The following is a 17,017-nucleotide window of genomic DNA, read 5'->3' as shown; positions in this document are numbered from 1 at the left end:
GGCAAGATTTCTGTGTGAGAATGTTATTCATATATGATGTTTTCAAGTACTGATGCCTATCATCAGGATATTGGCATATGGCTTCACCAGATTCATAACTTTTTGAGAGACAAGTTCCATATAGATGTGGAAAGTAATGATGCCAGTGTTGATCCTTGAGGAACTTCATGGTTCATGTTGGTCGTAGAGGAGAAAGAACCTAATATGACAATTTTTTTTGTCATTCAGGGAGGAGTCATATGGGGGAGGGGTGACTCCTTTAATCTGCCACAACAAGCACGGCAAGAGTAGCCTGTTCTGTACTTACATTTACCCTGTTCTGTACTTAAACTGTTGTTAACTGTGGGCTCCAAACCCTTAACAGTAAGGAGACACATTGACAAGCAGACTCTGGTGGATGGGAAGGTGATGTGCTCTTTGAAGGTTAGAGAATTAGCTGGTAACACAGTGGTTACCATGCCTCTCATACCACAAGAGTGAAAACCATTATGAGAGAGGAAATTACCTCTTTGGTGGGACAGGCTGTTGGCATAGGGGTGTGGACTCTCAAGGCGAGCACACAGGGGTTCTTGAGAATAGTGAATGAGAGCTGCATGGTTTGGGAAAATCTCCTCTGTAAGCAGACACATCCTTTCAATATGCAAGAAGTCAGTGGCCTACGAGGATGCACTCCTAACTCAACCTTATTTTATGTAGGTAGGAAGAAGGGAATAGAAGTCAAGCCATGGTGGGGTTGTACAAGACAATTGACTGGGAGATTGTGCCCCTTATTGGACTTTATTTTTTCCAGAGTAAAGCGGTGGCTGGCAATCATCACACCGCAACCACATTTTGGATCCAGTCTTCTTCAAAAATACAAAAACGTGATGGGTAGAAAGCTTGAATTAATCTCAGCCACTGGTAATCTCTCAGGACTGCATTCCAGTCCATTGTTATTTAGCACAACAAGCCGCCTCAGTTTGGACCTAGGCCATATGCAAAGCATCTTGACCCTGCCACATTGTGTACAGTGCAGCCCAAACTGCTACACCTGGTCCTCGCTGTTCCAGAACACAAGCAACCCAGGACCGGTTTTGTCCGTCTTAGGGCTCATCATCCAGGTATTGCTTGGTTCCAGTGAAAGTGTGCATGAGACCTACATCTGATCATATATGTCCCACTTAGGGCGACATGTTAAAGTATACAAAAAAGTGATGTGTGGATGTGGCTTCTTGGCCATTGGTAATTTCTCAAAGCCATATCCTGTGCATTTAATAACTTGTCATACAGTTCATGCTTTCCAGTGACCACTCCCACTACCTAGAGTAATAATTCCCGCCTTGTTTTTATACTCGTGGAGAATCGAGTGTAAAAGTGTTCGCTTGATTATCCCGCTGGTTTGCAATAGTAGCCAAGGCCATGGTGCAACAGTGTTATACAACAGTTTTGCCCATTAAATACTGGCTGGCCCAGAATACTGATTTTCTTCATTGAGAACTACCTATCTGAATGCATTGCTGCAGCACAAATGTATTTGTTATAAAACTTCAGTCTTTGAAAAGTAAGTGCTCGCTTTTAATCTTTGCCCTTGCTGCATCTTTCAAGGGTTGCACCTGCCACCTTTTTCATGATAAGTGAGTTATTTAAATTCATGTGCTGCTCAGCGAAAGCGAATTGTGTAACTGCCATTGTATTTTCCTTGCTTGTGGTATTGCAAGGCCATCTGAAACACAATCAGTATTTCTATACTATTCTCAGGCACTTGACGCAGGCAGTCCGTGCGTTAACATTTCTACAACGCCGGATCACTGCCCAAGGGCACATTGATCATTCACTAAGTAGATTTGAGAAGTAAACCGCGGATGAGCTACATCTTGTTGAAACCCTAAGATCAGATTTATGCCTGGTGATTAAGTGTGCGGAAAACACACTTACAAATGTCAATGCCAAATTACATTTCTAAACGAGATACCTTTGAGTAGCGTTTGCTCTTCTGACAGTACAGTCTTACTCGTTGTTTTGCTGAAAACTGTTTCTGCCACGGTGAGGCCGCCATCTTAGATTTGTTTATATTCTTCTTGCTCTGTATGTCAGCAGGCCATCTGTTGATGCTTACTAGATGTAGTCTTAAGACAGGCTGATGATGTCTAAACCAGGCAGATCGACTCTTGAACTGCTAAATCAGTTGACATCATAAGATGATTACAGGTTGAGGGATGGCAAATGATCGTCTTACGATAAGCATTTTAAAGTGAAGTTTTTGCATGTTTAATTGCGAGTAATGTATGGAAGGGCACATTTTCAAATTACTTAAGCAGAGTTGCACAAAACCTTCTTGTGAAATGTAGATTATGATCTGTAGCTTTTCCGAGTCATATGAAACCATAAGAAGAATAAATAAAAATAATGTTGCATGCTAAAAACACAATGAAATGAAACGATTTTCCACTCCAGTAAGCCAAATCCTCATTTAAATGCCGAGCTTACTTAGTTTGCATTCTGTCTGATTTAATAAATAACAGATGTGTACAATATTTGAACACTGAAATTTTTTCAGTGTTTCTCAATAGTATTAAACAACAGGGGGGTATTGTATATACTGGTTTTTCTGAAGTGCTACAACATGCTATTGTCATAATTCAATAGATGTTAGGAGTGTTCTTGGTAAGGTAAAATCAGCTTTCGTGCAAACAAATGTTGAATAAATTGTTTGACAGTTGGTCAGTGTTGGAGGGTGAGTCATTAGTTGTAATGGGCTGCACAAGTAATGGGTTCGCACTCAACCACCAGTGGGAGCCAAACACCCCATTGTAGCTCTGGACTCTCATAGGGAAGTGTTGCAGAGCAGTCCAAGGCCTTACTCACGGATGGTGGTGTGGTCTAGTAATCACCATTCGCAAGCGCACAAGAATAACACTCAATACATTTTTGTCCAGTCTGTGCTTTTTCTTTTGATAAAGGAAAAATACATTTGTTACACACACAATACAAAACAACAGTTTACAAATATACACAAGTTGATGGAATTACTTTTAGATGACATTGCATAATCATTCTTGGCTCTCCCCAAAGGGAGATATAAACCAACAACCCACATGGCAAAACATTAATTTATATTCCAGTGCAGTATTTGATTGTAACTTGAAGTGTGAGCACCTAATACTAGCAATAAAGTACATCTACTTTGATCACTATTGGTTGTCAGTCTCATTACTCAAATAAGCATCAATAAGAAACATGGATAGGCATGTTTGAAAGAGTTGTGCTGTTACGATAACACCCAGCATGATCTACACAGTCTAACCACACCCCGAAATTGTGTGAACAAAGGTTCATCATATTCCACATTGAGGTATTCAACTTAAAAATGATGCACAGTTGTCACAATCCCTAAAGGACATCACTTGGTTGTTAACCATTGTGTAGTATCATCTTTCACCCCTAGAGGGTGCCTTTTCATATGACCCTATACGAGTCATATCATTGGCCACAACGGCACAACGTGCTGCACTTTAACCATAGTCTCTACAGGACTCCATTTCTGTAAAAACACCTATAATTACAGCCTTTCACCACCAGTGGGTGTTCACCATTGTAACAATTGATTGTTAGCATCATCCAGGTCCCAAAAACTGCAGCCATGCTCTTCACCCTTAGAGGGTGCAGTTCTACCACCCTAAGCAAAAGTTCCACCTAGAACAGAGCTTGAAAACACGTTGGAACCATTGAGGGGTTATCCTTGCCAAGTCCCCTGAAAATGAGGGTGAGGACATTTGATAACGTCCTGGGGTAGGTGCAGCCATGGGTCCTTGCCCACCCCAGGGGTGGGAATTCAACATGGTGGCAGAGTCCCACACATTTTGCTGCCTGAATTAGGTCAAAGGTTGCCCACCTTCTCTGGGGCGTATATCGGGCCCGAGCGGGGCCATTTCCAAGATCTTCAGCTCATTTATCTCCTGTTGGTGAGCCCTTGCCACTGGGAGCACTTTTTTAGGCCTCCTGGCCTAGAAGATTCCCAACTTGGTGGGGAGCCAGTCCCATTGGCTCCTGTGCCAGCCTTTCATCTGGGTGCCTTCCTTTCTTCTGGCAGCATGCTCTCCTTGCGCCAGAGCCCAGTCTTTTCCCAACTGGTCCTCAGGGTCAGTAAGGGTGCCAACTTACCTGGTCCTGGAGTGTTCCCTACTAGTTCTGGGGTCATTCAGGGACAGAGTCCTTGCCCCAGTTGGCAGTCATGGGGTTCTTCTTTCCAGTTGTCCATGACGCCCATCTTCAGTCCCAGTGCTCTGCAGAGAAGTACAGCCAAGAGAGAAAGCCCTCCTCTGTGCAAGACCTTTTAAATGGGGGCAGAGGTGACCGGCAGGGCTGCGCCTCTGGCCTATTCACATCACTTCTCTGCCCCAACCTTCCTGCACAGGCTTCTGGGATAACTCAAAATGGCACCGTCCAGGAGTCCGTTACCACGTGCTATGAGAGTCTCAACTCCTCCCTTACGTTCCTGCCAGGGCCTCTCCCAACAATTCTTCCAAGGAGCCCCTCCTCGCTGAGGGGCTTGGGGCAGGCCTGGAACCTGGCATGGAATGACAGCTGACAGATTGATGCAAGGCCCTGCTTCTGCAGTTGGACAGAGCAGAATTTGGCTCTAATCCTAAACTGAGTCAGAGAAAGATGACATTCCTGGATGACCCGTAAACTATACAGATAGGCTTTTGTAACCTACTGCATTATTCTTTTCAAACCGGTTACATTGTACATTGGGGCGACTCTGGAGTCTGTGGACCCTAGGGAGCTGGAGTTGTGCTCTAGGCCAACCTTTTCCCATTGATATATAATGGAGTGTCACCACAATGTAGACAGCAAGCATACTGACTATCCTTCACATGTGTGCATCCATCTCATAAGGCCTTCTCTAGGTCGCCACCACTCTGCATGGTCCCTTCTGCGCCAGACTACCTAGGTGCAGTTCTTGGGCTACACACCACAGGAATCCTTCCCCCCGCAGCCCACACACAGGTGGACCCATATGTGCACACATGATCATATGTAACCAGCCCACGGCCTCCTATCCTTGCTGTGTCGCACCATTCTTTACTAAACAAGGCAGCACCGGCGGTAAACATGTGCAGTTCATTTTACCATGAGTTTACTGTGGGTGAGTATCGAACTATGAGGTCAAACACCAGGTGATCCAAAAGCAAAAAATCAGGCCGGACTTGGTAGTCAGAACCGTCCTTTCACAGCCAGATTACAGTTGACATATATAAAAAAAAATCAACTCTCTCTCTTTGCCTTTCTAGATAATACAGTATTTGCCTCTAGAGTCCATTTTCAGGCCATGCTCAGTCTATTCCAGATGCTTCCCTGTACTTGAATAACATTAAGCTACTGCCAAAATAATATTCAGTTATATTGTGTGGACAAAGTCAATTATTGCGTCTATGCACTAAATGGGAGCTAACCATAAGACGGCTATCCATAGTGTAACAAAAATACAGCAATTGGAAGACAGATTTTTACAGTTGTATTACAAATTAATTGTAGGTTAATTTTGTTAAGATTATAATCATCTTGCTTGTTTCACAATAGTTAAACAAGCTCAGGACTGCCATTCTACGGGAAATTTATGATCAAGAACAAACTATTCATATCAGGTGCAGAGATTTAGCTTGTGCAGATGTCTAGAGGATCTAATGTGTCCTGAGAAACTGAAGAAATATTCTGAGAGACGAATTACATATTTCTTTTCATGCCAGACACCATCTGGGCATGAGAGGTACTGAGGAGATTATCATGGCTTTCAGGGTCTGTTAGTCCCAGGAAGATTGTACCCTGTACCAATACTTTTTTCTCAGTCTTGTTGACTTAGGACTATTCACGCCAGCGTGATCTCCAAATTATCTATTTCTGGATCGTTTATTCTCTTCAAACACGCTTGTCAGGTATGTAGCTTCAAAGGAGGAGCTGTAACCTTCAAAATTCATAATCTTAAATCTTTGTTCTTCTATCTGATGAAGGTTCATTATAATTCAACAAGACAACTCCCTTTTGGTTGTGAACCAGTTATTACAAGGTAGACTAGAGTCTAGAGACTAGAGTAAAACAAAGCATGCTAAAATGCCTTCATTTTTTCTTTCACCAAACAATCATTAAGATCTAGAGCAACTTTGAACCCCAGCCACCCCATCGACCTTCCCAGCCTGCTAACCTCATCAACCAAATACTACCAACTGACAGCATGGAACCCTCTATTGATCGACGATACTGGAGAAGTGATGAATTCAGTCCACTCAGGGGCTTCCACAGACCTCTGCCCCCACCATATCTAAAACCTAAGGAGGGCCAGGATCAATGCTACACTCGCTTACATCATCAACACCTTCCTCAAAACAGCCACCTTCTCACATAGCTGGAAACATGGCAAAACCCCAGTCCTCCTTAAAAACGCTCAGCTGAGCAGAATTACTCAGCAACTATCAACCCATCTCGCTGCTTCCCTTCCCAGCCAAAGCCATCGAGAAGACTATCAACAAACAACTCTCAGACCACCAAGAATGCCACAAACTCCTAAACATCTCGCAGTCAGGATTCCAAAACAACCACCGCACCGAAACAGCCCTCATCGCTACCACAAATGACATATGCACCACCCTCAACCTTGGATGTACCACCGCCCTCATCTTCTCCAATCTCTCTGCCACTTTCGACACTGTCTCCCACCACACACTCCTTGCCAGACTACACACAGTGGAAATACAAGGACCAGCGCTCAAATGGATAGCTTATTTTCTCTCTGGAAGAGACCTAGTTGTGCTCTTCACGTTTACATCAGTACCTAATGGCCTCATCTGCAGATTCCCACAGGGATCATCACTCAGCCCTACACTTGTCAACCTATACATGACCCCTCTGACACACATCATCAGATCCCACGGAATCAACATCATCTCCTATGCCAACGACACCAAGCTATTTTTTTTCCCTCCCAGACCGCACTGTCACCACCAAGACAAACTTCAAATGATGCATCACCAGTGCGGCCAATTGGATAAAAGAAAACTGCTGCAAGATCAACACCGAGAAGTCTTAATTGCTGATCTTTGTGAATATGAGCTCACCGTGAGTCTCCACCCACCGATCTTGTACCTACACCGACCTCAGCTGACCACGCTAGGAACCTAGGCCTCATTGTGAACCTCAAACTCACCATGACGTCCCAGGTCAATGGCGTCACCTCCTCATGCTTCCACATCCCCCGTACGTTATATAAAATCAAGTGGCTCCCACTGGATACCAGATGTTACATCACACACGCCCTAATCACAAGCAGATTGGGTTACTGCAACACACTCAATGCTTGCATCCCAACAAATTTCCTTCACAGACTTCAAATCATCCAAAACCCTGCAGCCAAACTGGTCCTCGCCCTCGCCCTGAACCAACACCATACCACTCCTCAGAGAGCTCCTCTGGCTTTCCATCCAAAAGCGCTGCCATCTCAAATTTCTGCACCACACAGGACCCACATACCTCAATCACTGGCTTCACTTCCACCAGACAACTTCATCAGCATCACTCTCACTTGTGCACACACCCCGCATTCACAGAGGCAGAACGGGAGCGCGATCAATCTTCTACCAAGCCTCCAAATCCTGGAACAACCTCCCCAACACCTCACGGTCTCCTCACGTTTTGAATTCCACAAGAAGCTGAAGACCTGGCTGTTTAGTTAGTCTTCTTGCAGGACCATTGAGAGTGCCTGTATTTAGGCCCAGCCTATATAACCTTACAGGTGACAAGCAGCGCTCCACAAATCCATATTACATTACATAACGTTCATTCCTAAGAACTCTATAAAGAGAACTTAATTAATATTATGTGAACAAAACAAAAAAATAAACTCTTTCTTCTGAATTACTTTTGACAGATTGCACAGATTATTGAACTGTGCATTCTGCTTCTGAAATATTTTTGAAAGATTGCACAGGTTATTGAACTGTGCATTTGCATAGAACAGTTCTAGTTAATTTATGTCTCATTAAGTCAGTCTTTAGGTATGGAAATGGTAGACAGATACAGTAGTGTACTTCAATGACTTATACTTTACACTAACCAGAGCAATGGCCATAGCAATCCGATCCTTTGTCAAAGTTGCCCACTTCATTGAGGAGTCATTGTCACAGTATGCTTTCATAAGGATTACTGAAATACTCTGATCAGCAAGGAGAGTATATAGGGCTGTTGTCATTCATAAAAGATCTTCTTGCCCTAGGGATAAAGTGATTCAGAAACTAACTTGTTGTGTAAAAATTAAATTGTCCCATTTGATGCCACATCATGAGACAAGTTATGTCAGTACTGTGATAGTAGCCTATCAAAGCCCAAGTTATGCCTCCTTACTGATTACACAGGACTCTGTACAGACCAATTCTTTGTTTCAGCCAACTATTTGAATACTCATAGGATTTGCATATGCAGTAGCTGGATTTGTGTATGGCCTCTGTGTAAGCAGGGGTCCTGATTTCAGTAAGGCTCTGAATATGTCAGCTCTTTCATTATGCTGGAATTCTAATAATAGCAGAGTTCAGGATAATTTCAAAACATGTATATATTTTAATCGAGTAGAGGTAATTGCTAATTGCATGGTGCTCTCGAAAGCAGGCTTCTCCAAAGAGTAGCTCGCGAGTTACTGGTAGCTCTCCAACTACCCTTAAGTAGCTCTCCTGTCTACAGCCCAGCTTTCTAAGTTAGAAGCTTTTGTTTGGTTGACTTAATCAATGGATAACAAAATTTAAAGTGTGTATTTGAAACGAAAATGTATTTTGAGAATTTATAAGCTGATGTTTGGAGAAAAATGATTGAATTTTAATATTGTATTTAAAGCTGATATTTAGGTGATAAATCATGTGATGATGGGGAGACCTAATACTAACAGTATTACCTTGATGCACTAGGCACTGCAGCTGTGATTGTTATGTATTACCCGTGTAAAGGCATCTCAAATTGGCAAAGCCTTAGTGCATTACTGCTTGCAACACTCCTGATGCACTAATGTGATCACTGCTGGTAATCTTGCATAGGGCGGCCCCTAATATTGTCTCATGTGGTCACCATTAAAACACTAGTAGTAATAGCTCGGGATGAGTTTCATTTAACAAAAGTAGCTCTCATTACTGACAAGTTTAGAGACCCCTGCTCTAAAGTAACAGGTACCGTTATTCACAGAAGTATTTTTAAAAACACAAAACAGCAGTACAGTTGTACACTGCATATATAACTGGTGCAGTTTCAAATTTTATTCCACAGACTTTAGATTTACTGTTAGTATATGGAGAGGTATTTAAGGTAATTGACATCTTACAAGGAAGTGCTAGACTGAAGAAAATAACATATTGTACTTATTTGTATGATATTGTTATTTTATGATAAGTCCTCTATATAAAGTTGTATTTCCGATTATTTGTTCAAGTATATAGATGATCGGCCAATTTCCACCTGTCCATATTTATTCTGACATTGCTACTTTTCTAGTATTAAATAGACGATAAAAACTCAGCTCAAGTGGTCATCATCATGCTGTTAATGGGAGCAGCCTCTCGCTTAGTCACCCGGAAATAAATACCTTCAGTAATGCAGTGGGTTAACTTCATTGAAACTAATTGGTAGGTAAACAATAATTCCGATGGATATCTAATGTATTGTTTCAAAAACCATATGAGGCAAAGTGAAACTTCAAGAAAAAAAAATTAGTGAATGGTGTGTGAGTAAAAGAAGAAAATCTTTTTTACCAAAGTTCCAAATGTCAGTTTGGGATATGTTGATGGGAGTTATTCCAGTGACCAATAGCCATATTTAAAGCAAGGTAGTGCGTAAGGAATATATTAACCACATACTAAAACACGTTAGAAGTGCAAATTGATCCTTAAAAGTTCAGCAAAGTAACAATTGTAAGGATGTGCTGTCCGTCAAAGTAATAATATAGGGAAAAGAGTAACATTTTAGCAAAAGATAGAACAACCATGCGATATGCGCGGATTTCATGATAATGACGTAATACCTAATAACAAGGTCTAAGTCATTGAATACAAATATTTAGAGAAATTGTTCGTAAAGCTGCTCAACACTGCTGTTGCCAGCATTCTAAGAAGGGAAAGTGAGACATTAATAAATGTGCAGTTTGTCAAGTTATGTTGTATGTGATGGTGAAAATATTTGGAGACTCATGCAGAGCACCCTACCTACCATTAAATAAGGACCATGAGTGCTCAGTAGTAAAACAAGAGTGCACAATTATGTAATATATAGATGTTTAAAACATCATGGAAGAAAATCAGCCACGGAATAAAAACATGATTGCCCCGTCATAAAATAAGGGAGCTATGAGTCATACAAGCCTGTATTCCTAATATAAGATTGCGAGAGGAAAGAGAAGCAGGTTAACATGGGTAAACAAAAGTTGGAGATTTCTGACGTATCGTTAAAAGTATAAATAAATTCAAAAGAGCATGTGAATGAAGTTGACCACCACGAAATATATGTAACGAGTACTTGTACAAAAGTAAACTAATTAAAGAGCTTAAAGGTGAATACCTAGAACGAAAATCAGATACCAATCAAAAATTAAAGTGGAAAGCTAATAGTTCTAGTTAGTGAATAGTCCTAGTTAGTTAATCATCCCAAAATACGTACAATGACTTCTCAAACATTGGTGGGTTAATAAAGGAGATTGGTGTTAAATATTCCATATGCTAAACAAACAGACCTGGTTGGGCAGATGCGGAGCTCCAAAAAGTGTAATAAGCTTGTTCATGTTGTGGTCCTTAAGTTAAACCAATGACAATGTCTAAAAAAAAAAAAAATATATATATATATATACGTATATATATATATATATGTCGAGTTAGTACTGAAAAGCCCAAGAAGCCAGTGGGCCCCCAATAAAATGTGACATTAAAATTGAAAGAGCCTACTGGCAGAGTAACTTCCTAGCTTATTATGTTGTTTGAAGTCAAAATAACTCACTCGAGCAGTTTAAATACTTAGTTAGCAGGAACAAAAGCCTGCCCTGATTGAGAGCGATGTGTTCTCAATAACTAGACCGAAGGTCATCAAGCATCATATTGGTAGTACTAAATAGAACATTGACACATAAACTAAACATGTATTGCCACAATTGCATTGGTGGCCAAGTTAGTGCGTCTTATTGGTTATGTCATGAAAGTGGTATTATTAATTGCATAGTTGAGACAAACATATTCTCATTCCATATATGTATTTTAAGATTAGATACATCTTAAGTGAGTAGAGCTCTTGGACCAGCCCAGACCCTCTGGAGTCAAAACCAGGAGGGCTCCCCCTTTGAAGTTTTGATGGAAAGGGATCAGGGAGCTATATCAGATGGGGGCAGGACTGAGACTCCAAGAGAAGGTCATTTCATAGATCACTTGAAGTCACCATCTTTAAAAGACCTATATTGCTGTGCAGGAGGGTTGGAGCAGGCGTGGACTGATGTTATGGCACATCAGAATAGGCAGAGGTGGCTACCATCCAGAACTTTTCACCTCCACATAAATACCCTGCACGACAGAGAGACACTTGGAAAGCCACTGGACCTGGGTCTGTGATGCCAGAATAATGCCCATCTAGAAGGAAGAAAACCCCATAACCTCTGCAAGGATGGACCTTGGGACACTGAGGCTTCTGCTGGCATCCAGGGCTATGATGAGTCGTTCTAGAGTGAGGGGTTATGGGCCCCCTTTTCACCGTGAGGAACAGTAGGGGGAAATGGATTTGCTGGAGGAACAAGTTGGGTTCTTCTTGGACTTCTGTGGACTCCGCTGCTGACACAGAGGTGCCCTGCAAAACAACCAAAACCATGGGGCCTTTGGAGTGTGGCAGGAAGGGTTGTGAAAGGGTTGAGCACCCCAAGCTGGAGAGAACATAAGAAGCTCAGGCAGAGGGCAAGGCTGGTGAATGGATTCGTAAATATCAAGCTTCTCAACGAAAATCCAATTTAGAGGCCAGGAAGCTCAAAGAAAATGCTCTTGAGGGCTAAAGCTGGTCTCCAGGGGCAAAACAAGACCAACATCAGCTAAATAGGCCCCACGGGACCTGATCAAACCAACTCTGAAGCTTGGGAAAAGTAGCAATAAGCTCTTGGCTGCAAAATACTACTGCTGCAAAATCCTAAATACCCATGGGTAGGGACAAGCCCCCGGGGGTCAGCACAACCTGGATTACTAATTTCCCATGGAGAGGGTCAGGCATAGGGACCCCTCCTCGAGATCACCTCCAGCCCCTGGGATCCTGAAGATCTGTCCTGGAAGAATACATCTCCCCAAGATTCGAACCAAAGGAAGTGCTTTCACACTCCTTGCCGTGGCGGTGTGGCCCTTGAGCACATGGGTGCCTGGTGGGCCCAGTCATCTCGTATTTGAAAATAAAAAAGGAGCACATGGTGTGAGGTTGCATTGTCAAAAGAAAAGGGGGTTGCAGCTTTGTGCATTGGGGAAGCGGAAATTCATTAATAAAATATGCTTGCTGCCAGGTGTATTAGCATCCCATGAGCCCTTGCAAGGGCACAGAAATTTCTGTATTGGTTCTTTTGTGGTGCCTCATGAGTCAGCAAAGGCACCACCAATGTTTTTAAATGATGTTTGGAGGCTCCAGGAAATGCAGCTGCACCCCCCACCCCCGCCCCACACCAAAAGTATCACTAAATCTGCCAGGGAATTACATCCCTAATAGTAGAGGTTTTTCATGATTTGAAATATTGCTGAAGGCTGTTGTTTTGTACCTGGCCTCTGGAGTATGGGGGCCCTTGCTGTTATGCCCTATGGCTGCATTTCTAGCAGTCTAAACGCAGAAGCATGGCTTTTGGACATGTTATTGAATATAATGCTATAATGCTTTATCAACACTGTTGATGATTGAAGATACAACAGCAGAATTCATTGTTGATACTATTAATTTTAGTAGTGTTGCAATGGTGGATCATCGCATGGTTCTGCATTATTGATAATGATACCACTGTATATTGCGATATCGTATCAAGTATAGGTAAGGGCAATGTGATTATAAGTTCAGGGCTTGTTTGGGGTGTGAACTGTGCTGAGCGTGTCACCAAAGGCATTTCCAGCTACCTGATTGTATATATTTGGAATTAATGTATAGTATAATGAGTGTGTAATAAAGTGCTTTTCCTTTTCATAAGTAAAAGCACTGACTGGATAATGATTTATTAAAGTGTACCAGCGAGCCGGGGGTACTAGCCTACACAGCTTCATCTGAGTAGGCTTTAGACTGCTCTGCTTCACTACCCTGAGATAGACAAGTCATGCAATGGGGTTCTTGGTTCCCTCTGAAGAGAAAGTTGTGGATTCACATCCTTTTCTGCTAATAATCCAGTTTCTTACATATGAGAGTTCCAAAGCCCCTAGAATGTAAAGGCTGGCTAAGAGGAAGAAGCTTTTTTAGAATAACAGAATTGTATGTACCATTCAGGGCAATTACAGTAGTGTACAGCAGGCCAGACTTCCTCCCCCTTATAAGTCTAATGCTCGGATGGCTCTTAGGATGGATCTGAGCTGGAATAGTGTTTGTTCTTGGTCACCAGGCAGATGAACATCTGGCGGAATTTGTAGTTTGTGCATGAAGTTTGGGGTCTCTAACACTCTCTCCAAGCGAGCAATGGGGACAGTTGAAACTGTGGCAGTATTAAGCAACTATCAGATTGCTGATGAAGTATGTAACCTTTTCTCTTATAACATCTGATTGACCATGGCATGTAAACAAACCAAGATGCCTGATTGTTGCTTGCTCACCAAAGATCAGAAATAGTTGTTATTTGAGAAGAAAGTAACCATATGTTCCTAACCCCTAGAAATTCTGAACTTATGGTTTTGCTTTCAGTGATCTACAAATACGAGCATGTTGGCTTTAATAAAAACTTAATGGCGTTCCTTAGAAATGCTACACAACAATAATTTAGTTTGTTTCAAGGGCACATTTTGCTTATTATTTTCTTCCACATGAATAACCTTGAGCAATCCAATTTAACTTACATTATCTAAGCAAGCTCATTCCACAACACTGGGCAGGGTGTGATTTTGGTGACTTTTGTTGATGCCCCCGTATGAGCTTCTGTACCGCTGCGAACCATTGTTTTTTGGTCTTAAACTCTGACCTATGTATAGTTCCTATAATCACTTCTCTTTTTGCCCAAATCCATCTCAGATGTCTAAAATAACATCGGTCCTGATTTTATCGCCAATTGATCAACACCGGCCGGTGTGCACTCCTTTGATGCAGATAATTGGGCACAATCCTTGTTTTGGACATCTCTTAGTGCACTACGAAATGGGGTGTGTAAACCAAATATGCCACCTTTCTTCAGCTGGGATTTTGGTACCAGGTTCACCATCGGATGACTGACAACTTGCGCCTGGAGGGACTGCAACATTCTTAATAAAAGAGGATGTTTACTGCAATAAACATAGACAGAATCTACTTTTGCTCCATTCTGAACAATCAGTAAAATAAACCAAAAACACTAATCACAAAAAAGTTTGAGCACTTAAGTTGAGCTTAGAGGTACAAAACAAAAATATTCAGATGGACCCTGAGTCATACAGTCAAGATAAGGAAATATTTTTGCCTCCAAATCAAATTTACTCCAGTCACAGCAAGTTTGGTAGACTGTTTCAGTAAACCTCCAATCATCAACAGACATCAAGGAGCCATTCCAAGCAGTAGCTCTTTATGGAGTTGATGAACACTCACAACCCCCTACATATGGGGGTATTCAGAAACGTATGGAAAGACTATTTTCACATTCCACCGACTTGTATGGAGTACATATAATGGATCAAGAATATGAGTACTGAAATATACTATCTGCAGGACTTCCATTGCCTACTCCTTTGGATTCTAGGAATATCTGAAAATGCATAGATCTATAATGCATATGCATTTTCACTGAATCTGACCCTGCTGTTTTTGTGAAATGCCACCCTTGCTGAAAGGAAGATAGAGATTTGACAAATAAAGGTTTTTCTGAACGATCTAGGTGGATCTAAACTGGCTGCCATTTTAAAGTCAGGGTACTAGCACAACCTGATCATTGATGCACATTATGGTTTTAAGGATGATAATCTAGTTGACCTGGGCTTATGTAGCGCCTGCTTGGGTTCACACAGGCGAACCTCAAATGTCCCTCAACCGTTGCACTGACATATTGGCTTATAACTGAGCCAAATCCCTGGGCAGAATTTGATGATGTTTATGCAGAAGCTGGTGAGGCACAGTGCTGGAGTACTAAATAGGCAAAGTAGGTACTCGCCTATGGGTCCCATTCCTTTTAGGGGCCCCGCGCCAACAGACCAAAATAATATTGATTTGATCTTGAAAGAAAATTACAATCAGGCTTTCCTAAATTGTTTCCAAAATATAGAAAAATGAATCAACTCAAAGAAACGAAAACTTTACATTAAAAACTCTGTATTAATGTAATGTACCCATTAACAATTTAAAGTAGAAAAAATATAGACATCAGATTCAAATAATTTGTTTTTTAAAAGCTTACCTTCTGTCAGCTGTCAGTTTTGTAAAAAAAAAAAATCGGTGCAAACTACGGACGTGTAATGTTTAGTTTTGTGTAATAAAATTGTTTTATTAAAATTGTTAATTTGTAAAATTAAACACGAATTAGGAGATAATTTCCGCCGTTCTGAGGGGCGAAATTTCGAATGCCTAGTGGCCTCCACAGGGTTTAATGCGGCACTGGTAAGGCGGAAATAACAGCGCTTCACAGTTCAAATTCCTCGTCTGTCCTGCAGTAAGGCCAAAGCAGCTATTCAGTTACGTACAACGTGTCTAATGGCTGGTTCACTTCTAAAAGCAATGCGCTGCAATCGGTTCTAGGCGTAGTGTTCTGTTGAGTGCTGGATTTGGTTGCTAATGTTCTGCCTGCAACTATGTCTCTCTTTCCTCCACACACACCATCGTTTTGCTTTGCATCTGGGTTAAGGCAATTGTTCAAATGAAATGAACAGCACGCAGAGATGGGTGGATTTATGGGTGTGAGGGCCACTAAAGTTACCCCTTTCCACCTGTCCTGGATGTTTAAGAAAAAAGCTTCTTGAGTGCAGTGTTTTACTCTATCTAAAACTGGAATTACACAAAACCTGACCTTTTTGATAGGAGCTAAGTGATTGATCATAGGGTGGCTTTGCCTGTGTTACGACGAGTGCTTAAAATCAGTAGTTGGAAATTATGGAGAAATGATCCTGTTGGCTGTAAATATGATTTTAGTCTTTGGAAATGGGACGCGGTGGCTCCGAGGGCGGAAATCACATTGTTTGCAGCTGGTCTCTTTAGAGAGGCCGTTCGATAAGAAGCCAATGAGAGTCGGTAGCCTGCACATAATTGACATCTAGATATGCGTCTGACAGGAAGGGAAATTAGATTCTCTTATTTAGAGTGTAGCTCAGATGCCAACACCGGAGGGGAAAGCATTGGCTGCGTAATATAGGAGCGAGCTAAAGAGAAACACGGCCGTGAGATATTATTTGGCCTTTGAGCAGCAATCACAGAAAGTGCGTAATGGGGCCTCTGGTTTTCCAAGTTAGGCGTGGTCGAGGGGCAGCCAGATGAACGTCAATCATTTCCTCAGGGTACAGCATCATTTAGTAAGTGAGAGACCAGATCTTGCCGCCAGTAACTCTAGCAGTAAATGGAGGGAAAGGGGCACTGCTTATTGTTTAAACAACACATGGGGGATCCAAATTGTGCAGAGGTTGCTATGAGGGAGTCTGACTTACTTTTGTGGTACACTGGCTTACTCCTAAAAAGCCATTGATTCTTCTGGCTTGTTCCTGGAATTTGGTGTGTGTGTGTGTGTCTCTCTCTCTCTCCCTGGTCAATGAGTATGTTTTCTTTATTCCTGGTGCCCAGAACAAAGCAATTAATCAGAAACGTTTCTAATATTTCTGCTACTCATTCCTCGAAGGATTAATCTCAGCCTAACATGATGGTTGGTAGCTGT

General features: G+C 41.9%; 1 protein-coding gene across 1 annotated transcript in view; it reads left to right on the top strand.

Moving 5' to 3' along the window:
• The window catches only part of HIBCH (3-hydroxyisobutyryl-CoA hydrolase), a 671,455-nt gene that overhangs the window by 247,673 nt on the left and 406,765 nt on the right, over positions 1-17,017 (top strand). The window lies entirely within an intron of this gene.

This window comes from Pleurodeles waltl, chromosome 3_1 (assembly GCF_031143425.1).
Source record: "Pleurodeles waltl isolate 20211129_DDA chromosome 3_1, aPleWal1.hap1.20221129, whole genome shotgun sequence".
In the NCBI taxonomy this organism is placed as follows: Eukaryota; Metazoa; Chordata; class Amphibia; order Caudata; family Salamandridae; genus Pleurodeles; species Pleurodeles waltl.
Note: the sequence above shows the minus strand (reverse complement) of the source record. Positions and strands in the feature narration are given on the sequence as shown.